Consider the following 20,554-nt stretch of genomic DNA (forward strand, 5'->3'; position numbering starts at 1 on the left):
ACAGTTTCCGTGGTCATGTGGCCAACGCGAGTAGACACAGAACACTGTTACCTTCCAACCAAGGTGGTACCTATTTATCTACTTACATTTTTACATGCTTTCGAACTGCTAGGTTGGCAGGAGCTGGGACAAGTAACGGGAGCTCACTCCGCCACATGGATTCAATCTTATACCTGCTGGTCTTCTGACCTTGCAGCAGAGAGGCCTCTGCCGTTCAAACCGCAGTGCCACCATGTCTCTTTTTAGTGTAGATCCTAGGTATAGACAAATCAGATGAATCACCATTTTGTTCAGGCCACCCATATTTTTTGAATTTAAACAGACCTAGTACTCAAACCCTTGAAGCTAGCTATCTGAAATTTTGCACATTTACTCCCCTCTTCGAAGTCTTTAGATTTCAAAAGATCTCCTGTATGGAGAATTAGTTCAGAGAAAGCGCCCTAGAGGGAGACCATAGCTGCGATACAAGGACATCTGCAAGCAGGATCTGAAGGCCTTAGGGATGGACATCAACAGATGGGAAACTTTGACATCTGAGCATTCAGCCTGGAGGCAGGCGGTGCAACATGTCATCTCCCATTTTGAAGAGACACTTGTTTAGCAGGCTGAGGCAAAGAGGCAGTCCTGAAAATGGCAAAATCAGGGAGCCGGACAGGGGACAGACTGTATTTGTCTTCAGTGTGGAAGGGATTGTCACTCTCGAATTGGCCTTCTCAGCCACACTAGATGCTGTTCCAAGACCTCTATTCAGAGCATGTTACCATAGTCTCTTGAGACTGAAGGATGCCTACAAGGTCTTTAATGCCTCCTAATTTTGTGTGCAAAAACGAAGTTATTTTGACTTTCCAATAGACTGACTTTACAGATTTACTAATTATTTACATCCTGGGCAGAATGTTTGGATCAGATTGAATGGGGCATGAATTGCTCCATACCAAGACCAGAATCATTCTGAAAATCCAGTTTGGCCTCCAGACCAAACTGGGGGATTCATGTACAGTACAGCCTTACATGTAATACACTGCATTGGGGCTGGGCTGGGGATTAAAGACTCTCAATAACTAGCATCCTTTTTTTTTCATGTAATATGAAATGTTTGCCTGTTATTTCTTCTTATTGTTTTCAGGTGCAAACTGTATATTAATTTCCTCTTGGAAAAAGAGAAGCTAATTTAAATGAGCCCTACGAGTGTGCCAGAACAGGGAAGAATACAGTGGAATACTTTGAAACAGATCCTGTAAGGGAGCAAGGGTGGAATGGAAAATTGATTGATTGATTGATTGATTGATTGATTGATTGATTGATTGATTGATTGATTGATTGATTGATTGATTGATTGATTGATTGATTGATTGATTGAAACTTTTATACCACCCAATTAGTGTGAGGTAGTACTCTGGACAGTTAACAATCAAATTGATATAAATAAAATAATATGACAATAGTAAGTCCAATCAACAAACAACATAAAATTAAGAATAGATGGATGGGCAACACAATTTGGCAGCTGTCATGAGAGGATGCTCTGAAAGCTTCAGGAAAGACCACCATCTTCAGTCGTCTCTTAGAAGTTGTGAAGGGAGGCGTAGCTTGACGGGAAGCCCATTCTAAAGGGATGGTGCCACAACAGAGATGGCCTGATTTCTGGGGAAAGTCTTTCTGGCCTCCCTCAGTGTGGCGATCCATAGGAGCATAGCCTGTGTCAGTGTTTTTGGGGAAAGGCGCTCCAACAAGTATTTGGGAAAAGATCGCCCAGACCATAGAAAGATTACTTTTTTAAACAACTCCCAGAATCCCCTTGCCAGCTGTGAACAAGATCACTTGTCACTGCTATATTATGTTGTAGGATCATCTTCTCAGTCCTTTTATGGCATTTGGAAGTGGTATTTAAAACTGGCTTGAATACGTCCAGCAGGGTCACCCACCTCCCTTGTTGGAGTCAGAGCTTGGAAACTTTACTTTTCAGGAGATATACATCCCAGTACCCTATGCCATCTGAGAATTTTGGGAGCTGTAGTCCAAAAACAAATCCCCAAAATCTTTTTAAACTGTGTGAAAAGTGGATAAACTTGGCTGGAGGACATTTTCACAAGACCGATTTCTTTGGTTAGGACAACAGCAAGGGACGCTTCATCACAGGAAATACTTTCATATATAAAAGGCAGGAGGTTTTTTGCATGGTCCAGTAAGCCGGCGTGAGATTCCCTGCCCAGTGTCACCACACAGGGCACCTTCAAAGCTCTTGTGCCTCTTGATGTAAATGCTGACGTCTGCTGGATCTCACAGCAGGCAGAATGGCAGCGGAGGGAAATATGTATTTTGAATGAGCCACTGAAGTGAAAATTCGATTCCATTCCTGGAAATATTTACCAAGATTAATTAAATTTGAGCTTTGTGCAAAGGCTCAACCTTTCCATTGTGTCTTATCTAGTTTTCTGCTACCTTGGAGAGGATGAACCATCTTTTCTCTTCTGTGTCCTTGCCAATGAAAGATTATTTTGTCGTCTGACTTAACTGTCGTTCGGCCAGCAACTGACTTTTCTAGCAACTGTGTTCCATCAGTCTGTAGTCTTTGTATGTGTGGATGTATAAACATTCACTCAGCAATATGTGTAGTTTCTATATGCAGGAAATGACGGGTCTATCCATAAAATTGCTTTTCATAATAAGAGAAGAGCTTAGTGTTCTGTTCTTAGTAATGCTCATTTTCTCTCATGGGCTAACAGCTCTGGCAAATCCTTCTTTCCTTCCAAGTGGGTGCCTTTTGTGTACTAAAATGCTGCCATTATCTGCATCTAAATGTGCTTAAAATCAGTCCTGCAGGACAGTTTCAATCAACGTTTGTTCAATATATTCCACCTAAATGACTCTGAAGTGTAAATAAAATTAAATCAACTGTACTGTATTTGTCTCCTGTTACAAATGCAATAGACCTGAAATGATACAGACGGTTAAATGAGACAAGAATGACACAGTGGGAAAACGGCATTAAGGGGGCTGCTCCAGATCTAGTACTTGGGCTGAAAGACAGAAGCTACATTTCATATAATTTCATCAAGAGTGGGAGAAAGTCACCTGTTTATTTCAACCGAGTAGAATTAACAACATTCCACTCTCCTTTGAAAGTTGATATTGTTTTCCTAATTTGTAGGTTGTGTTCCAAAACCAGATTTTCTTTGTATAACATTGGATTGAATTTTACTTTCTCCAAAATAATAGGATGGAAGTAGGATTAGCATAATTGAAGCCTCTGTTATCCAGACTTCGGTTCCTGGAATTGCCACTTTCTGTCTCAGAGCCACAGAACTATGAGACAAGCAGATGCTGCTTCACTGGAGCTGTACATCCAAAGATGGGGTCACTGCTGTCCGAGCTGACAGCACTGATTGTAAACCCACAGGGCAAAGCCCCTTTCTCTGAAGGATGGATTAGTGTCTCCAGGTTTCTTTCCTCCCTCAGACCAGGCTGCATGGACAGGTGCAGAAGGATAGGGAACAAGAGGAAAGTTTCATCACACTAGTGCTATTTAATTTATGACTGATAATTATGCCAAATAATTATCACTGCTGGTTGTTTTCCCACAGCATAAAGGTGTGATTGTACTTGCACTGTTCCCTCTTTGTTATGATTAAATATTTATTTCCATACAGGCCATCTGGCAGGATTATTGAAACATAAAGTTTCTGGTATAGAAAATCTTGCCATTCTCTCTCTTTGCAAACAAATGGTCACAGCTTTCTTTATTGAGTTGTGGCGTCCACCCTCGTGCCCCTTTTGCTTGACCTTCAAGCCCCAGAGCACACAAAGGCAAACACTCTCTTCTTTTACACTTGCTGCCACCAGGTGATCTCTAAATCACCATTTACTTCAGAAAGATTCAGGCCCACGCTTTAAATTCTTTTAAATAAAACTTTGGTTTATCGATTACATAGATTGATTCATGAATATCTTCAGTAGTTAATCATTCCTCAGAATTTCCCCAAACTACAAAATCTATTACTCTGTCTGGCGTTTCTCTCCTGCCTGACTCTTAGATTTCTCTCACAGACACAATCTCACTTAATCTGATTTAAAACTCCCTGACTCCGCCTCTTATAGCATCTCTCTCGGCTCCACCTCACAGCAATATGAATATTCATAAACCATTACATAATACATCAAGAACCATAGATCTAATAAATGGAGAACGCTACATGAGTCAATTCCTTTTCTTGTGGCTTCCAACTTTGCCCAGAGTTACTGTCTTTTTCAGTAGGTCTTAGGTACTCATGGTGTGCCTGAAGTGTGATAGTTTCAAGGTTAGTCATTTTTGCTTCTGCTGAGACTTCTGGGATGCATTTTCTGACAGTCGATGGCAGCCATAAAATCCCCTGCAACACCACATTTTAAATGAGTAGGTTCTGCTCCTGTCCACCTGGTTCGCTGTCCAGCTTTCATATCATGCTTTTGATGTGGTGTTCACTGCCTTGCATCCCTTCACTGGGAGAAAGATCAGATATAACTACAGTAAATAAAAAAATACATAGGAAATAAATATTTATTCATATTTAGCAGGCATATCACAGTATATAGACGGATTCTTCTGATCACTTGGCTGCAGTCTTCATATGGACAGAGAATTTAACACCATAGTATTGGCATTAAATGTAGTTCTTATACTGGGGCAGGCTGAGAAGAGTGCCTCCTCCCACCTAGACCTACCCGAACCATTCATTCTACCCAGGAAGGCCGGCTGAGGGGCCTAACACTGAGGGAGGCTGGGAGAGAAAGAACAAGAAACCAGGCCTTCTCAGCAGTGGCCCCTCACCTTTGGAACAGTCTGCCCCCAGAGATCTGCCTGGCTTCCTTGCTGGGTGTTTTTAAGAGCAAACTTAAGACCTGGCTCTTTAGGCAGGCTTTCCCTCCTGTCATCACTTGAATTTTTTTTCTTTTCCCCATCTTGTGCCACATTTTTACTTTGTTATATTGTTTTTATTCCATTTTTATTGTTAGCCACCCAGAGTAGACTTTGGTCTAGATGGGCGGGGTATAAATCTAATAAATAAATAAATACAAATAAATAAATAAATTTCTCTGTGTTTATGCTTATGAAAATGTATATGAATATGTGGATTTACACCTAAGGTCTGACAACATGAAGTAGAAGCATTACAGCAAAGGTCCCCAACCCCTGATCTGTAGCCCAGTGCTGGTCCGTGGCCTGAGCCAAACCGGGCTGTGGAGACAGACCTCCCGGCCCCTGCGCATGCACTCACCCCCGTACAGCTGATTTGTATGCTGTGTGTGCCCATGTGAGCACCACCCCGCATGAGTGCCGTGGTGCCGTTTGTGCATGCACACAAGTGAGCAAGTGTGCACAAGTGGCACACCGCCGTTTGTGCGTGCACACAAGCTCATTTGCACTCACTCGTTCGCACACACCCATGAGCTGGCAAGGTGCCCCGTCTTTCCCCAGTTGGTCCGCGGGGTGAAAAAGGTTGGGGTTGGTTTTATGATCGAAATAGGTTTGGCTCCTGTGCTGAATCAGTGCAGGAAGCAACTGTTGGTTTTGGATGCTATTGTTTGGGGACTGCTTCGTGAAACCTTCTGGAGGTCTCTTGACCATTGGACCAGACATTGATAGAAGTCATTCATGACCATTGTTGTTGAAGGGTACATAGCATGGTCTCTGGGTCCCTCAGTTGATGGGTTCTGGTGATGCAGGTGAAAATATGTATTCTTGGATTTTATTTTATTTTTTGACCATGGTAGTTATAGTGTTCACGATTATCCAAAGTTTTCAGCATCTGCGAGGGGGGCTTGTAACCATTCCCCTGCAGATATGGGGGTCCTACTTTGCTTTCTGATTCAGAAACTTTACCTCTATAGTGTGTTATGCATACCCATACAAATTGCTTCCTTACCAAAATGTTGATATCAAGGCACAGGCCGCTGAACTCACACAACTACTCACACAAGTAGAATACACTATAAAGAGCTGAAATTCTCAAAGCCTCCCAATATAATAATAATAATAATAATAATAATAATAATAATAATAATAATAATAATAATAATAATAATAATAATAATAATAATAATAATAATAATAATAATAATAATAATAATAATAATGCTGTTCTACTCCCTGTCACTGCAAAAGATGCACGTGATTGTGGAATTCATAGAATTAAAAAAAAAATTGAGTTGGGAGGAGTGTATAAGGCCATGGGGTCCAACCCCTGCTCAATGATGTAATCCAAATCAAAACAGATCTGAACACGGTTGTCCAATTTTCTCTTGAATGCCTCCAATATGGGAGCACTCACCAACTGTCAAGGTAATTGGTTCCATTTTTGTACTGTTCTAACAGTTAAGAGGTTTTTCTTTATATTCAGCCTAAATCCGGCTGAATATAGTTTGAGCCTATGATTACGTGTCCTGCACTCTGGGATGATGAAGAACAGGTCATGCCTCTCCTCTGTATGGCTGATTTTCAAGTATTTGAAAAGTTCTATCACATCTCCCCTCTATCCCCTTTTCTCAAGGCTAAACATGTTCAGCTTCTTCAGTATTTCCTCATAGGGCTTCATTTACAGTCCCCTGATCATCCTCAGGGGAGTAGAAGCCATCATCCTGGACATGACTACAACAGAATTCTTCAAAATGCTGAAAGAGAGAAATCGCTTTGCGTTGTGGGAGAAGAGTGAGCAGAGTGAAAGTCTGAATTAGCCCCAGAATAGACTTGCAAGGGGAAAAACGGGGAGGGAGAGAAAAGAAACAGAAGAGAAAGGGGAATTGTTGGGCATTCTAGAAGAGTAAAAAAAGAATCATGACAGCTGAGTGGAGAGGAAGACTGGGTCCCTGGATAGGTCCATGGGTGGACCTCCAGTGTTTAACCCTCCTGCTTTGCAGATTCTTTACCAGCAGAATTCACTACGCCACAATGATAGTTACATTACATTTGCTACATTCATAGACACCTGAACCACTAGGTGCTCAGAGACAGCCACTTCCCTGAGGCAGCAGATTTCGCAGTACAGTACCAGTGTATTTTTGCAATCTATCCAAGGCATGGATCCACATCAATTTTAATGTACAGTCACCTCCAAATTATTGCCCATCTCCATTTCCTCAATTGTGGCACTGGCATGAGAGTTTGGACTGTAAACTTCTTTGAAGTGGCATACTGTATTTTCTCCCCACTTGTACTCTGCAGGGAGCTGTCCATGGAGTGCTCATGGTGTTGATGATGACGATGAGGCTTGCCAGGTCTCAGAGAATGAGCTGCAGTGCCAGGAAGTAGCTGTGCTTCCCTGACTCTCAAGGCCAGGCAGACCAATGTCAGGAGCAGTGGTGGAAGGGAAGGAATGAGTCTCGTTTATTGTTACGGGGTGGTCATCGTGTTTGGGTACACAACTCCAACCCTCTCTGAATGGCACCAGCAGTGCTCACTGGCTTCCTGCCTGTGTTGGATGCATAATATCTTTTCGAAGTCGTATAGGGGACCAACGGTGAAGGACCCACTCCTTCACGCCTGCGGACACATTACGTTCCCACTGTTGAAAAGGCTCCTGCCTCTTGTGACATCACAAGGCCCCACACCATGACCTCACAGTGACCCATCCCATAGCATTGGGCCCCAGATATAATGAGGGGATGGGGAAGATGCTCCCATGAAAGCCCCTGACAAACAAGACACTTCAAAACCATTCCAGAAAAATACTTTTATTGGCTTTTGAAAAGAGGCTAAACGGGTAACCCGGTCCTCAGTGGAGACAGCCTGGCTCAGCTCCAGCAGGACGCCTGCCTTCTGGTCCCTCACATCACCCTGGGGAAGAGGACGCTTCTGGCCCTGCAAGAGAAAAACAAAAACTAAGGGGCAAGCTTGTCCACTGCCGTCAACCGGCTTCAACCCAGGCGTATCCACCGACCAATGTTCTGGCAACTTCATCCCGAAGGTCCGCCTGCCAACATCCACTGGCTTCCATCAGGAATATCCACCCGTTCATCTCTTCCACTCTGCTTCTGAAGCCAGCCTCCGCCAGCTCCCAAATGCTTGGGTCACACACACACCCTGGCGACATCCCCATGGAACGCCAGCCAGCCCATTCACACACACATTCTCTCTCTCTCTCTCTCTCTCTCATACACACACACACACAACACACACACACATACACACACACTCCCTCACTCCCTCACTCCCTCACTCATACACACACACACACACACACACACCAGCCAGCCCCCTGACACACATACGCATTCACTCCCCTTCCGACACACGCCCGGGCTTCCATCCACCAATATCCACACAGCTTCCGCCAGCTGGGTTATGGCTAACGTCCACCGGCTTCATCCGCCAACCTCTGCTGGCCTCCGCCTTGCGGCCTCAGCCAGCTTCCGCAAGCAGATTCCACCAGCTTCTGCCGGCCAACCTCCACCGACTTTCCCCCGGTCCATCGCCGACACCAGCCAGCTTCAAGCCACAGATCTCCGCCAGCCTCGAGCTGTTAACTCGCAAGCCCACTTAGCAAGTTCAGAACTTGCCTTGGGCAAAAGGGCTGGGTCCCCTGCAGCCACAGCCGCCGCCACTGTCTCTGCCAGGCTGCCCTCTGGCCACTGGCCTCCCTTCTGGTCTCCTGCCCTGCCCAGCAAGCCCCTTTTATCTGCCAGCAGAGAGGTGGGGCCCCTGTGAGGTCACAAAGACCCATGATGATGGGGGGTTGGGTTCCCAAGGCAGCAGCCACACCCTCAGGAATGGCTGTCCTGAAGATGATGTCAACAATCCCACTGATCATGTCATTTACCCACATAAGTATGCATTTTATATGATATTTAAACATATCTTTTTATTAGTGGCCTATAAATGTATCACCTGTCACCAAATCTCTCTGATTGTTAAATCTCCCCATGTTGACCTTCTGACAGGATTCTAGGCTGGCGCTCCAAAATCTTCCGCTTCTTGCTCCAATATCTTCCAGCATCTGCACAAAAAGGAACTTTCCTAAACTCTGAGCTAGGGGGAAAAATGAAAGTAATAATTGAATAAGGATGGGCACAGTAACGCAACACAGCCTTTGACCCTTTTGGGGGAGGGTCTCTCTCTCTCTCTCTCTCTCTCTCTTTGCCTCTTTTTGGACATTTTTGCTTGTCCTTGCCATGAAAAAGATAGCATAAGGAGCCAATTAAAAAAAGACCTAAGTGTTTGAAACACAAACCAGTATTTTAACACCATCCCTGCACTATCAAACATGCACCTGTGTTTCAAATATGTCCACAGCCTTTGGAACTCCCTCCCACTGGAAGCCAGACTTGCCCTATCTTTGCTGTCCTTTCATAAGCAGGCAAATATTTTCTTCTTCAGGCAAGCTTTCCCTTATTGACTGGCTGCCTGTTCTAGAAACTATGACTATGCAGTCAGCACTCCTGCTTTGCAGATTCTTCACCAGCAGAGTTCACAATGCCACAATCATAGTTACATTACATTTGCTATGTACCTTTGGACAACTGGATGCCTCCAAGGCTCTCATCTTTGTTACTACACAGTAGGACCCTCTATCCATAGGGGATTGGTTTTATGATCCACCACAGATGCTTTGTTGTGGACTAGATTATGAACTCCAGGCAATAAATTTAACTATTATTGGTGCTTGGATACTGGTGTTTGCATAAGGTTCGAGTAACTTGCCCTGGCTAAGTGAAAGGTGTCAAGGCATGTGTCTGGGTCACATGCTTGGTCATGTGCCTGATTCGTTCAACCAGAATGTACCACAGCACTTCATCAATCAGCTGCAGGTAGCCATGGCCATTTACTCAAATCTTATCCAAGTGCCAATAGGATTTCAATTAAAATGTCTTTAAACAGAAAGTACTTCCCTTCTGTTTCCCTTTCAGCGCTGAACACATTACTGCAAAAGTACTACGAACAGTTGCATAGACATCTGTTTCTCTCAGGCTGGGCATACAGTAGGATCCCAGTATCTGCTGGATGAGTATCCATTTTTTCACTTATCTGTGGCTTGAAATTTTTAAAATGATTGAAAGGGGGGGGGAAAAACCCTAGAAATAAGTATTTTCACAATATATTTACCTGAACTGGCCACTACAGAGAGCCAGAGACCATGTTATGTATTGTTGTGGTGGTTCAGTTGAGGGCTTAACTGAGACCAGGCTGTAAGTGTTGAAGGGAATCAGCCAAGGAGTGCGTCTGGAAGCAATGACTAATCTACAGAATAAAATCAATAGAAATTGCAGATACACAATGGTGCCATTCCTTTTTTAAAAAAACCTGTCTGGTTCTAGAAACTATGACAATGCAGTCAGCACTCCTGCTTTGCAGATTCTTTACCAGCAGAATTCACTATGCCACAATGATAGTTACGTTACATTTGCTATGAAATTTGAAAAACTGGATGCCTCCAAGGCTCACATTTTTGTCACTATACAGTAGGACCCTCTATCCATAGGGCAGAGGTCCCCAAACCCCGGTCTGCGGCCCAGTAATGGTCCGTGACCTGAGCCAAACCGGGCAGCGGAGACAGACTTCCCGCCCCCCCGTGCACACACTCATCCCCGCACAGTTGATTTGTGCACGTTGCGCGTGCCTGTGTGAGCACTGTGCTGCCATTTGCACATGAGCACAAGCGCACGCGCACTCTGCATGAGTGCCGTGTCGCCATTCATGCATGCGCTTGAGTGAGCAAGTGTGCATAAGTGCCACACCACCGTTTGTGCATGCACACACGCTCATTTGCACTCACTCACTCGTTTGCACATGCCCATGAGCTTGTGGGGTGCCCCGTCTTCCCCAGTTGGTCCACGGGGTGAAAAAGGTTGGGGACCCCTAGATTACAGGACACATTGGTCAGAAAGCGATAAAAGAACAGCACATTTCATGTGAATGACCTCAGGAAGGTCAACATAGAATGGGTTCCAGGAATGAAATGTTAAAACTCCAGCTTATACCAATGTCATCAGCCAAGAAGCAAAAAGCAAAGTGTGCTGCTTATATACCGCCCCATAGCACTTCAAGCACTCTCTGGGCGGTTTACAAGTTAATTATGCAGGCTACACATTGCCCCCCCCCCAGCAAGCTGGGTACTCATTTTACCAACCTCGGAAGGATAGAAGGCTGAGTCAACCTTGAGCCGGCTACCTGGGATTGAACCCCAGGTCATGAGCACAGTTTTAGCTGTAGTACAGCAGTTTAACCACTGCGCCATGAGGTGCAGAGATAAGCAAGAGATAGCTTATGAGTTAAAACTAGACCTGGGGGGTTTCTATTCTTATCCAGGGGATACGAATACAAAGCATGGCATCAGTGGTACCATGGAGGTCCATTCCCTGCCGCCAGAACCAGCCCAGTCCACATACTGGGCTCTGTGCGGCATATGTATCCATTGTCACCATCGTTGCACTAATCATGGAAGTAGCCCATCCAACACTTCTTCACCTGTCCCCAAAGCCAACCACTCCAGCAAGGAAGTGGGATGATAAGTCTCCTTGCTCAGCTGCTGAGCTGTGGGGATTGATGGGGAAGTGCTGGCCAAATTGCTCATATGATTGGTGCGATGATGAGGGGACTAGGCTGGTTCTGGGGGAAAGAAATGGACCTCTGTGGTGCCACGTTTCATATCCCCTGGATATGAATACAAAGCACCCACGTTAAAACAGGCTAGTCTTTTCTGAATGTATGTACATAATTTAGCCGGCTAGAGTGGTTGAAATGACTAGATAGGCGGGGTATAAATACAACAACAACAACAACAACAACAACAACAACAACAACAACAACTATTATTATTATTATTATTATTATTATTATTATTATTATTATTATTATTATTATTATTATTATTATTATTATTATTATTATTATTATTTAGAGTTTTGTTCACATGAATTTTATTTGTTTCATGATGCATCAGCACAAAAGGAGATACCAAGAAGACAAAATTTTCAGGAGCATCTCCAGGATGACTGAAAACTAATTCTTATTTCTGGTGCCACTTCCATTCTTGTCCCTTGCCTGTGTGGGCAATGTCATTCTATGACAGTGTTTCCCAAACTGTGTGCCATGGCTCTTAAGGGGGCTGCTCTGGATTTAATACTTGGGCTGAAAGACAGAGGCTACATTTCATAATTTCATCAAGAGTGGGAGAAAGTCACCTGCTTATTTCGACAGAGTAGAATTAACAACATCCAGGTGCCACTGCCTTCCAAGTACGATAACTACCGATGCACTGCCAAAAGGAAAAGCATCTTACAAAAAAGCCCCACAAAGTTACATCAAATCTGCATATGTTTATCTATGTATAAATAGGTGCGCATTCAGAAATAATTGCACTAATTCCAATAGGAATACCAGATATTTCATCATAACGGAGAAAACTGCAAGTGGATAAAGATAAAGATTCCCCATGACATCTAGTCCAGTCGTGTCTGACTCTGGGGTGTGTGTATGCTCATCCCAGTTTCCAAGCCATATAGCCAGCATTTTTCGAAGACAGTTTCTGTGTCACGTGGCCAGCGCGACTAGATACAGAACGCCATTACCTTCCCACCGAGGTGGTACCTATTAATCTACTTGTATTTTTACATGCTTTCGAACTGCTAGGTTGGCAGGAGCGGGGACAAGTGATGGGAGCTCACTCCATCATATGGATTCGATCTTATGACGGCTGGTCTCCTGACCTTGCAACACAGAGGCTTCTGCAGTTTAACCCACAGTGCTACCATGTCCAGTGGTGCAAGTGAATAGGCAGTTTCAAACTCTGGCTGTTATTCCAGTATGCTTCTATCAATTTGATAGATTTGGACCCAGCACTCCTCTGTGTAATAGGATACATGGTCACTATTGTAAATGGATTTAAAAAGGGATTAGGATACAGTAATAGTAAGAAATGAGAAATATCCAAGAAGAACCAACATTTGGAAGAAACATGCATTAAGATGCAAACAAGTTGGATGTTTACTTGTTTTAAAAGCTCCATGCATTTGGGCCCAAGAATATTATAAGGTCTTCTATCAGTTGCACAGGCTACTCTACCTGATAGCTAGCCACTCCCTCCAGGATTAAATCCCCCTCAGTTGCTTGTTGTGCATATATTCTGCTTGAGGGAATCCCAAAGCATCTGGTTGGACACTAGGAAACAGGACGCTAGACCAGATTGGTTTTTGATATGTGTGATATAGCCATGTTCTTCATGTGTTCTTGTGTTCTCCATCCCAAATGCTATCCTAAGAACCAAGGACACAGTTTCTGTGAGGGTGTAGTTGGAAACAACACCACATAAACATTAGTAGGAGCAATAATAAAGAGAACTGCTGTACTGAGGAAGCTCACCAGTAAAAGGGATGCTTGATAAGGTAATCTCATGACTATTGCATAGTATAACAGTCCTATTGCAGAAATGACCCTATGAAAATTTCCACCCTACTTGTGAGAAGAAATTTAGTGAATTTCTCCAGAGGAAGAAGAATTCTACATTTTTTTTCAGGGAAGATTCTTACTATTACCAGTAGTTGTAGTACAGCTTGGTTCTTTCTCCCCAAAAGGATTTTTCATATTTGTCCCACCATTGCACATGGAAACAATAGCGACTGTATTGGTATCCTGGCCTTTCTGTTTCTAGGGGAATAATTAAGATAAATATCTGAGATATTTTTTTACCTTAGAAATTAATATTTCTTTCCTTTCTTGCTATAAAGTTATTGACTGAAATATTGAAGTCTGTGGCTGTAGCACCACTGATGTCATAGCCAGGGAACAGGAAAGGTGAGAGGAGAGAGAAAGGATGGAAAGTGTAGAGGACTAAACTTCCTGCATTGACCATTTAAGAAGGAATCAAACAGTGTTCATTGTCCCTTTAAAGTTCCTCATACAGTCTCTTCCTGGTGGCTACCTCTTACTGGTTGAGAAAAAAAGTCTTCAAAAAAACTGCACAGAGCTTTGTAGATTTCTGATGCTCCCCTTCTATTCTGCCTGCAACATTCAGGTATGACCTCACCTTGCTATAGTATTTGCATTTCCCCATTCATAGGAATGGGGCCTTCACAAAGCACCAGAAACATGCAAATAGCACCATGAACCTCGATAGGAATTTGGAAGGTTCCAAAAAACTCAGAGAGCAGGTTGGCCCCAATCTATTTGTGCTTTATTTGAACATGGGCCGGGCTGCAGAACCTATACACATCCATAATACAGTAAATCCTAAGAAATCATGGGATGTGAAATGTGGAAAGCTAGAGCCTATACACATCCATAGTACAGTAAATCCTAAGAAATCATGGGATGTGAAATGTGGAAAGCTAGAGTAATCTGGTCATATACTGTAATGAGAAGCAAAAAGTACAAATTGTTACAGGTGATCGTTTGAGGTAAAATAAATGGGAAAGGAAATGCAGGAGAGAGAAGAATACTGGAGATGCAGCAGAACATCATTGTGTAGACTTGCTATATCCAGAGCCAGAATAACCATGACGATGTCCAACATCCAGCAGGATAGGAAAGTGAAGCAGCCGCAGCACATTCTTATAGTCAGGCTTCTTTCCTGAAAGAGCCATAGAAGGTTGTGTGATGTTCACATTCAGCAGGGGGGAAAGTGGAGCCAGTGCTGTGCCATAGTTTGTCAGAATTCCTCCTGGTAATATTTTTCAGATTACTACAACCTCACCAAGCAGCCAAGTCTGCTGCCTTTGTTTCTACTTTCTGTCTCACACAGCTTTCTTATGTCTGCACATGTCCTGATTTGAAAACAAAGCTGTTGTATGGGAGAGGTTACTTCATAACATATTTCACTAGAAGTCTGGGAAGCCTGGGGTTGAGGGCTTTACCAACACTTGTAAAGATTAAAGTTTTCTTCTCTGGTTCCAACAACTCTGATTTTCATGCATCATTACAAGCTCTGGGATCTGGGCAAACTTGCTAGGGAGTGAAGTCTAGAAGCAAGCAACATCCTGAGTGGAATTTACAGGAACAGAGGTGGACCAAGACTTCATATCAGGGCATAGACTTGGCTTGTGTCCTTTGGAGTGCCATTTAATGAGATATAAGAATGCAGGGTCATTAAAGACTTATGCCTAAGACCTTAGGAAGCACCTGTAAGCCAAGGCAGCCAATACTGGCTTACAGGGATAAGTGGTCTTGGGTATAATAATCATGGGTTTTGTTGAGTATAGCCCCCCAAATTCCCCAGTCAGCATGGCTGTCATGCTACATAATGGGCTGTAGCCTGAAAACGATGTTTCCAGCTCTTAGAATGAAGGCTGAGGAGCTTTTTATGACATTGCACAAATTTTCATTGAAGAAAGCTCAAGACTTCATGTACAAGTCTCTGCTATGGCACCTCTTGAGTGGATCAACCAGGCACAGGAGTGGATGCAGCTAAGAAGACGAAGAAGACATGCAGTGACCTACACTCACAGAAAAATATCTTCATCTTCAGTTTGCTAGCAGCATCTCTTGTTAGAAGGTTGGGTGCCCTCAAGACTGCCATGACTGGCAGAGATCTCTCTTTTAGCCACTTGACCATCAATTCAAACCAAAACGTTGCAGTATGTCGAAGGTAAGGATATGATTAGTTGCCTTTCTCTACCACTATCCTGCTGTTACTCACTAAGACTAGATAATTCCTACTCTTGCTGGCTTTGAAAATCTGGTTATTTCTATTGATTCTAACTGAACGGCCACAGAAATTATTTTAAATTGTTTTCTGCTCCGAAATATGAAACTGCTGAGTGTGAAATGTCTCTCGGCTGGTGGCATCTATCATGTGGCTCTTGAAAATGACATACATCTTCCACCAGGCTACATGTGGTTTGCTCAGAGCTGAGCTGAAATGAGAGAGATGGCATGCAAATAGAAAATAAAACACACCAGGATATAATTAAGTATGTTTCTGTCCCATGAATCTGATGAGATCTTTCGAGTTCTTTCTTCTGCTCCCCATAATTCTATAGAATATGTCCAATGAATTGCTGCCTATTGCACATGAATCCCAAATGAAACGAGATATACCTTGCAAACCTAGTCTGCCCCTTTATGCGTGATTGGAGTCGATTGCTAATGTCATTTCTGCCAGAATCATGCAGCTATAATAGGCACATAATGGCCAAATCAATCTCAGGGTGCAAATCTATAGCAATGGGCAGAATTACACCAGGATGAATCTTTTTCCTTTCTTTTTGTTTTTAGTTTTCTGCCCCTTCACACTGGTAGACAGAGATTTATAGTTTTCATTCTGTTATTTGAAGAAGAAGAAGAAGAAGAAGAAGAAGAAGAAGAAGAAGAAGAAGAAGAAGAAAAAAACACTCCATAGTGAAATTTCTGTGGAATGTTATTTTCTCTCTTGCTTTGCCATGACAACAATTGGCTTGAAGAGGAGACAGCAAAGACCCAAAAGATGTCAGTAGAGGATTCTTCTTCTGTTAGTTCTCTTGCAGAATGCTTTATTCAGGGTGGCATAAGTTGTGAAAAGGAGTATCTAAAAGCAGAGACAGGTATGCCATCTCTTTTTGAATACACCTGTCTTCCTGCTGGAAAAGCTCTCTGCCCCACATCAGCATCTGCTGTGGGGCAGAGAGCTTTTAGGATCTATCCTAAAAGCCATACTTTTGTACACATTGACTGAAATCCTGTTGCTTAAGGTAGGAAGTCTGTCTAAGCTGGCATACTGAATGAGTGGAGATTTGGAGTCATCTGCAAATTCCATTGATTTAAATGGGCCAACTCTAGTTGTGACTTACTACATTAATGTTAGTTGCAGTTAGAGCACACCTATTTGAATCAATGGAGATTATGGAGGAACTGACTCACCAAATCCCCACTCATTTAATGGGCCTACTCTGGTGCAATTTTCTATGCAAAGCAACAGGACTTTGGCCATTGTGTGGAACCAACCTGGCAACAACATATTTACAAGCAACATAAACACATAAAGACTATCCTAGTCCACCTCTTTATGATCTTGAGGATTCCAAAAAAGCACTTTCTGATTGTCCAAATCCAGTTTAAAAATTAGAATATGAGAAGGAAGAACAAAGGCCCTGAAGGTGCCCATCAGCACCAAACTGAGCAAGCACATGGGTTTCATAGTTATCTTCCTCCCTTTGTATAATTAGTCTTTCTTTATTCATATCGGAGCACTGCACAATTTAAAATTATGGATGTATATGAAATATAGGTAAAATTCAAAATAAATTAAGATGTCAAGATAATCAGACTATTTTTGACCAGAAATTGGGTACTTCAATAGCATTATCTCACTCATTTGCTAGATCTTTGTTTGTACACATGGTGGGGCATAAATTGCATGCACGTAAGTCCTGCATTGATTGAATTTCTCCACAATCAGAGAAAATTTGTCCTGTATCCAAGTAGCCCCATTTTACTCGATTATTCTTTGACCTTCCTGTTTTCATCATACATCTGCATCATGTATTTCTGTTTATTATTGCTCATTTCTAACATTGTTTTTCTGCAAGTCTCTGTTCCTTGATTGTTGATAACATTTTTTTCTTTTTTTGGTATATATAGCCCATGGCTATGCTAAATCCCCTCCCCACTTCATCCAACAAGACTTTGTCATAGCCCTATATCACTGACTTAACTCTCTTGCTGACATGAGTACCAGTTGTGTAGATTTTCTTGTTTACTTAGAGTCCGTATAACTCTTCCTTTCCCTTTCCTTCCTCTTCTTTCCTCCCATGTTGTAGCTTTGTTTAGATTTTAATCTCCTTGGAACAAATACATATTTTGTTTTTGCTGCTCTGTGATGATGGTGGGAACTTGTTATATCCCAGATGTTGATGGAGTGCAACTCCCTTCAGTCATAACCAATGGTAGAGGATGATGGTAGTTGTGGAGAGCCATATATTCTCTATTCCTCCTCTGTAAAGTATTGTGTGTATTCAGATTTGGTCTAATTAAACAGCATCCAGAAAGAGGTGGATGAAAGCACCCTATGGTTGTAAGAATGACAATAACAACAGAAGCAGCAGCAACAGGCATCTCTCCCAATTCTATCTCTGTTCAGACATATATATTCTCTCAAGAGAACTTATTTTCTTCAGGTACCTTCAAAGTGCAGCTACGTTCATTTGTTCAGTAAGGTTGCCATATGGCTGAAAGCACTGCTGACATGATGATCAATACCAAGAAAAGCAGAGTTTATTTTAGGTTGCTGATCTCTTTTCCCAGGATCTTTACATTTATTCTTTTTCTTAAAAACTCTCTTGTCTCATTTTGATTATTGTTATATGGGGCCACGTCTCCAAAAATTCAATAGGAATTCCAGTCAGGCAGCAAAAAAACCCAGAGTTGGTTTGCAATTGCTTTTTTTATTAAGTGGGCAAGACCTGACAGCCAAGACAGAGAGTTGCTGAAAAATGTAGCTCATTCTGTGCTTTATTGTTGGAGAGGCCATGGCTCTGCGCAAGAGGACAGACTAAGCCGCATTTGTTCGGGTCATTGATGTCACTAAATCTCTGAGCCAAGTTATACAGTACTTACCCAAACTGTGTTGCTTCTCAGTGCAAAAGGTGTCCCCCTCCTTGTCCTGCTTAATGGCACTCCCTCCTTCTGTTCAACTCAAGGTACATCGTACCCTCAGCCTGTCAAATTACCATAGCATATGTGAACAGAAATACATAGCAAATAGCAGCAGGAGATCGTCTTTTCACTTCTCCTATACAAAAGCAATTGTGCATGTCTACGCTGCACATGGCAGCTAAATTCATGTTTTCAAAGGCTTACTTTTTCGGGCTACAGCTCCCAGAATCTGCCAGCCTGCATAGTCATGCCCAGCTATTTTGGAAATTCTGGGACGTACAGTCCAAAGAAGTCACTTAACAATGCTATAGCTATATTCTGTAGCACACAAAGACAACTCAAAACAGAAAGGGTACAATATCCCTGCAGTGCTTAATTATCCAAGAGATCACCTAGCATAGATGCCTAACTTCTTTACCTGGCAGCAACTCAGTAAAAGCCCTCTAAATGGGAACTAGTTAGCATATGGCAAGCTCTTGCCTAGTTCACAGCTAAGGCCACCATTTGATTCCTTCTGTGACCATACACAATCTCCACAAGCAGTGCTGATCCTTTTTCAAGTCTATCCCTGATCACGCTATAAATTGACCCACCCAATATTTCTTCAGACACTTCCATTTCTCTCTCTTTCTCTCTCTCTGCCATCTTAGTTACTTGAGTTTGGCTACCATCATGGCATATCACCACCTATCTCTTGCCATGCAGATTAGTTGTTCTTTATTAAGGTGCAACCAGTTTCTGATGTTAATCATCCAAGAAACCCATCTTCTACCTCTTACACATTTAGCCTCAGTCACATTCTGCAGTATATTAGATTTGTCATGATGAATTATATGTCCAAGATATGAGAGATTGCATTTCTTAATAATTGTTGGGTTCAGGCAATGAGTGAGCAGGCTGATGGGCTTTGTGGTGATCACCAGATAATGGATAGCAAAGAGTCTCTTAGCAATAGATTAAAGAAGTTCAGCCACACACGCAGAAGGATGTCTGCCAGCAATACTCCTGGTGGGCAACTCAGGAAGGAAGCAGAATGAGAAGTCTTCTGACTCTCTCTCTGTCCATCTCTGTCTCTCTCGGTCTCTCTCTGCCCTGCCCCCAGGAGACTGTCCTTTTATTAACATTACAAGGTCACAGGTAGTGACAGCATTACAGATACAGTGGGGTCTCTACTTAAGAACGTCCCTACTTAAGAACAATCCAACTTAAGAACAGCTCCATTTGCTAAATTTTGCTTCTACTTGAGAACAGAAATCCAAGATAAGAACAGGAAAAAAAACCTTTCCTGCTCTTTTTTTAACCTTAGGTCATCTTAGGTTAAAAAAAAATTCTCCCCCTAGTGGTAGAGTACGTATTAACCAGCTTTGCATTAGTTCCTATGGGAACTAATGCTTCAATGTACGAACGCACCTCTACATAACAAAAAAACAGCCAGAATGGATTAATTGGTTTTCAGTCCATTCCTATGGGAAATTTTGCTTCAACTTAAGAACGTTTCAACTTAAGAACACCATTCCAAAACGGATTAAGTTCTTAAGTAGAGGTTCCACTGTAGTTTCTATGGACGGAAAAGAGCAGATATGGATTAAATGGTTTTCAATGCATTCCTATGGGAAATGCAGATTCAACATAAGAACTTTTCGACTTGAGAACCACCTTCCAATACGGATTAAGTTCTTAAGTAGAGACCCCACTGTAGTAGCCAGGGTTCAGATAGGACAATGATTACATCATGTTATTAGGGTTGGTCTGGGAAAAGGCAATTAATCAAGCCCTCTAATTGGCCTAAGGAAAGGCCTCTATGGCAAGCTCTCTCTATCATAGATAGTGAGAACTTTTATGATGCTGAATAAAACGCTATGTAACAAACAGCTTCATATATCTTTGAGACTGAAGATGAGTGTTACATACAGTCAGAACTCCTGTATGGATGTGAGAGTTGGACTATTGAGAAGGAGATGCTCAGTAGAATAGATGTCTTTCAAGTGTCTAGAAGAATCCTTGGCATCCCATGGACTG

At 42.6% G+C, this 20,554-nt stretch overlaps 1 long non-coding RNA gene across 1 annotated transcript in view; it reads right to left on the reverse strand.

The window, feature by feature from the left end:
• Positions 1–8,867: 8,867 nt before the first annotated feature.
• LOC140706915 (uncharacterized) overlaps positions 8,868–20,554 on the reverse strand; it is a 34,708-nt gene continuing 23,021 nt past the window's right edge. The window contains exons 2-3 of the long non-coding RNA XR_012086854.2: positions 10,076–10,210; positions 8,868–9,001 (exon numbers count right to left, since the gene is read on the reverse strand). This is a non-coding gene — a long non-coding RNA (uncharacterized LOC140706915). The remainder of the gene's footprint in view (positions 9,002–10,075; positions 10,211–20,554) is intronic.

This window comes from Pogona vitticeps, chromosome 1, assembly GCF_051106095.1.
Source record: "Pogona vitticeps strain Pit_001003342236 chromosome 1, PviZW2.1, whole genome shotgun sequence".
NCBI classification, from domain to species: domain Eukaryota; kingdom Metazoa; phylum Chordata; class Lepidosauria; order Squamata; family Agamidae; genus Pogona; species Pogona vitticeps.